A 4758-nucleotide genomic window follows, 5' to 3' on the forward strand; every position below is an offset into this window, starting at 1 on the left:
GGCTGCGGGCGGCGAGCGGCCGGGGCCGGGCTGGGCCGGGTCCCCCTCTCCTGACGCCTGTGTGTGCCCGCGGGGCGGGCGGGCGGCAGCGGCGGAGGTCGCTTTCAGCGCGAGGCGCCGAGCGAAGCCGAGCCGAGGTGAGCGGCGGGAACGGGGCGGCGGGCGGAGGGGCAGCCTGGGAGCACCCCGCCGAGTGATGCGGCGGGTGGCACGCCTGACTCCTGTCCCCAAGTAGCCGAGGACCGGTGCGTGCGCTCTCGCTCCTGGCGAAGCAGGAAATAAGCGCTCGGAATGAGCCCCGAGCGCGCAGCCCGGAGCAAGCGATCCTGCGTGGAACTCGGAGCGAGTTTCTGCGCGTCCCGCGCTGGCGGGAACCGGGAGGGCGGGGGCACCGCGGGGAGCTTCTGCCCGGGCTTTTTCTGATACAAGTACAAAGGTTTTGTGATGTGTGTGTGTGTACGTGTTTATTTGATCATTTGATGCATGTCAGTTGACTGGGGGAGCTCAGCGGGTATAAGGAAGAGACCCAACAGCGCTTGTTCACCTGATGCCAAACCGCTGTACGGACCTGCTCTGTCTCTCGAAGTAGAAACGTAAGCGAGTTCCCTGCCCCACCCGGCGGGTCGGTGCCTGTGGCGGCTCCCTAAGGGCAGTATGTCCGTAGGTCGCTGTGAGAGCGGGTCCGTCGGCTCGTGGCCTGGCGCTGCCCGGGCTTTTGGTTGCACAGACAGCTCCCGCAGGCAACCCAGCTGCCCCGGCTGCCCGCGGTCAGCCCCCAGCCATGCCCAAGCCGCTGCAGTGGCACAGAAGTCAGTGTGCCGCATGTGAGCGAGGGCTGCCCGCCTACAGAAAGCAAATGTACGAGGAACGCTGCTTTTGAAGAATTGCAGTGCTGCTTCAGGGCAAGAGGGCTTGCAGACGGAGTGCCTTCTTTTGCCTGTCACACTCAAGTTTGGTCTGTTTAATAAAACACTACGTGTTTGCTGATGGTTTCAGCTGTTTTGCAGTGTGCGAACATAGCTTACCTGTGGTAACTTGGTAACTCTAAAATGTGGACACACCACCAAAATACTGCAGGTGAACCAGGACTTTAAGACAAAATCACTTTATTGCCATGTTTGCAGTACTACCAGCATTTCACCAATACAGGAAACCCGAGTAACACTGAGAGCAGTGGGTCGTTATAATTATTTAGATTGCTGTGTGGAACCAAAAAGGCTTTATAATGACTTAAATTTGAGTTCCTTCACTTGTACATCACCTATTTCCTCTCATCCTTCCAATCCAACTGCAGGATCTCAGAAGGCACCTGTAGATCACCAGAGTTGACAGGAGGTGCTGAGCTCTCTGACCCCAGGCCCAGTGCTGTGTCCTTGTTGCACAGGACAGGACACAGGAACGAGATGCAGCACCCGATGCAGAGTGTGCCATGCTGCATGCCATGCTGTGTGGTGCGAAGGGGAGCTGGTGAGGGAACACAGCCACCCACAGCTACACCAAGAGTGCCAGTTTTAATGAATTTAATTAGTAATTAAATTAACAATATTACAAATTGCAGAGATGTTAGATTTGAAGTATTCAAATTCTACTGTGTAATTGTTTGTAAGCATGAGCGACATGAAATTTTCTGACGACCAGTAGCAACTTTTATTTTGCATCACTTGTTTCAAACATACAGAACTAGACAGTTTTAAGTTTTTAAAATGTGAGCAAAGCAGTATTTTCCATAACTTTATGGCTCATTCATACATTAGAACTACACACATTTTCAGTTACCTTCTACAACTTCGCTATGTAATTCAAGTAGCAGTTCTAAACAAAATCTTGTATTATCACAAAAGAATCCTGACCTTTTAGTGATACCGAGGAGTGCAAAGGGCAGAAGATGTTTTGAAGAGGATATGTAAATACTAGGTTAAGTCACAAAGCTTCTGCTCAAAAACTTAACTCTTTGTGAACAAATGACAGAAAGATGACATCCCTGAGAGATGTGGTGCTGCCACAAAACAAAAATCTGAGTCTGACAGTAAAAAAATATTATTTGAAGCAATGGTTAATTTCAGTTTAGTACTAATTCACGTTTCTGTTCAGTGTTCCCTCCAGTGTTCTCTGTTCTTCCCATAAAACTTCTTTACAAATAAAAGCAGGACCCTCTCATTTCCCTGAGCATTTAGAAGCTATTGAAACTAATCAGAGAGCACCGAAAGAATCAGTAGACACCTCAAGGAAAATGATACCTTGCACGTTTCATCAAATCATGGCTTTTTACTGTGGATATAGCTCTTATCTAATTTTTAGGGCAGAAACCTTTTCTTGTTTTCCATGATTGTATAATGAACGTCCCATCAGGCAGTGGTACTCTCCAAGTGCCCTCATGGACAAATTCTGATGCAAATGCAAAATCTGATGATACATAAAAATTGGGTCGAACCAAATGCAATGAAAGTCTCCAGACAGATACCGTTGAAGTCTTGACTCAGAATTTCAATCATGGTACCTTCAACAGTCTCAGTGTAGGCTGAAATAGAAAATACATGGGCAAGCTTTCTACTTCAGGAGGTTTCTTCGGTTTAAAGTCTGCTGTATGTTTGTTTTCCTCTAACTACTGAGGTTACAAGACTTGCTTTAGGAATACACCTGTTTGTTTCTAAATAGAATCAAACACTTTCTTCAAATGCTTGAGGTAGGAGAGCCCATGTTAAATTCCCAGGGAAGGCACGTTTTGATACTGTGTTTGAGAATGTAAATGAAATAAAGTACAGTTTGTGTTCCTTAGATTTACAGAAGTATACCTTTAAAGGCTGTTTGAGGCAATATTAAGGTATGTTTATATATAAACAGTATCCAAGGTCATTGGTGTTAAGCTGATTGAGAATGCAGTATGAGACAAAGAATGAATTTATCTTTGGTCCTTGGCCTGTCACCGATTTCAGAGTTAATCCAGCAACCTAACCCAGAAAAATGAAGAACGATTACTGAACCTCTCCTCTCTGTTTTTAAAGAGAAGCTGAAGGTGCTGATGGCTACCTTGCAGTGTTCGGGAGGAAAGCCTGCTGAAGCTGTCGTGTCTACATGCAGTTGGTGGCCGATGGCTTCCAACTCTCAAGGGAGGAGAAGTCAACAGCTGAGGCCAACAGCTCCCCCAGCTGCGGCTTCTGGCAGAGGTCATAGGAAACTTAGAGTTTGGAGAACAAACCAAAACCCACTGTGAGCTCTAAAGCTTATATTTCTCCTCACTGTTTTCCCCCTGCATGCCCAGTATTCTGCTTTCTCTGTAAGGTTAACTTCATCTTTGGTTATCTTTTCAAATACTCATCCTTGTAAAGCAGAACAGAGATTTGTATTTGCAACAGTGCAGGTGATGTCATGTTTTCAAATAATTGGTTATAGATTGAAGACAAACAATATGCAAACAACCAAGTCTATTTTTTTTTTTTGTTTGTTTGTTTCCATTTAAATTTAGTTTGCAGAGGCAGCTGATACAGTGTGAAACAGTTTGAGGTACACTTTGATATCTCAGAGATAAATGGCAAGAGTGTTATCTGGTAGTATTCATTTATATAGGAAGGACTGGGAATTTTGTGCTTGTGCACTGAAATTGAGAGGGCTGCTACAAAGTAATGCCCCCTGTTTTATTATGCCTCCTACAAGATTAGAAGTGGCTGTTGGTGGAATGGCAGTAGAGGCTGAACCTTCCCACCAGTATTCCATTGCATTTTGTTGCTGTGTGACAGCAGTCTGAGAAAATGGTGTCTGACGTGGAAGTGTGCATAAAGCAAAGGGGTGTCACCGAATCCCTCCGTGTGGAAAAAATGGCACCCACTGACATTCACCAACACTTTGTGAACGTTGATGGAGATCAAACAGTGGCTGTGAGCACAGTAAGGCAGTGAGTGGTGTGTTGAAGCAGTGGCAACAGTGACAGTGGGTCACCTCTGCTGGTGCAGATTTTTGTGAGTGCAACATGCAGCTCTTGTTCATTGCTGGTGAAAATGCATAGCTATTGCTGGTGCCTGTGCTGCAAAGTAGTGTTGTGTGGCTGAGAATGTGCTCTATCAATTAGTGTGATTGTGCTCTCCGCCTCTATTGTAGTTAACATGGAAATAAACAGGTTGATCCAAAAGTGATTCCTCCTATGTAGATCATCAACACCAGTTTTCTACTTCCAGAACCATCTTTAAAAACATACTCAGTGTACTTCTAAATAGCTTTGCCAGTAATTTCTGCATAAGGCGTACAAAACTGTGTGCATAACAAACACAATAGTTACGACTATGTAATAAAATACATATATACAATATAGAAATTACTGTTAATGCATTCAGTGCATTATACTGGGAAGTTATTTGCCTGCCTTCTTAAAAAGTATTACCACAGCAAATCTGACCATTAGTTTTCCCCAGCTCACCTGCCACTATACCTGGGTTAGCAGTATTTTTCAAGCAGGAGATTTTCTGTTCCCTTTTGCTAGGTTAAAAAGAAAAAAAGATACAAATGGAAAAAAAAACCTGACTACACAAAGTAAGGATAGAGTCAGAATCCTTTTTTGTATCAAAGATGCTTCATTATTTAATCATAATTGTGTTCAGAAAAAGTCATAGTTACCGTCATATAATTATGTGTTTAAGGAGCTTTTAAAACTCATATCTATTCAGAAAAACATTAAGTGTGTATTTAACTTAAAGTACATTATTCATTCTGCTGAAGACACTGAGCTCAGCTTTTGCTTTGCTAAAGCCTTACAGAAAAGAATGAGCT

The sequence above is a fragment of the Lagopus muta genome, chromosome 1, assembly GCF_023343835.1.
Source record: "Lagopus muta isolate bLagMut1 chromosome 1, bLagMut1 primary, whole genome shotgun sequence".
Classification (NCBI taxonomy): Eukaryota; Metazoa; Chordata; class Aves; order Galliformes; family Phasianidae; genus Lagopus; species Lagopus muta.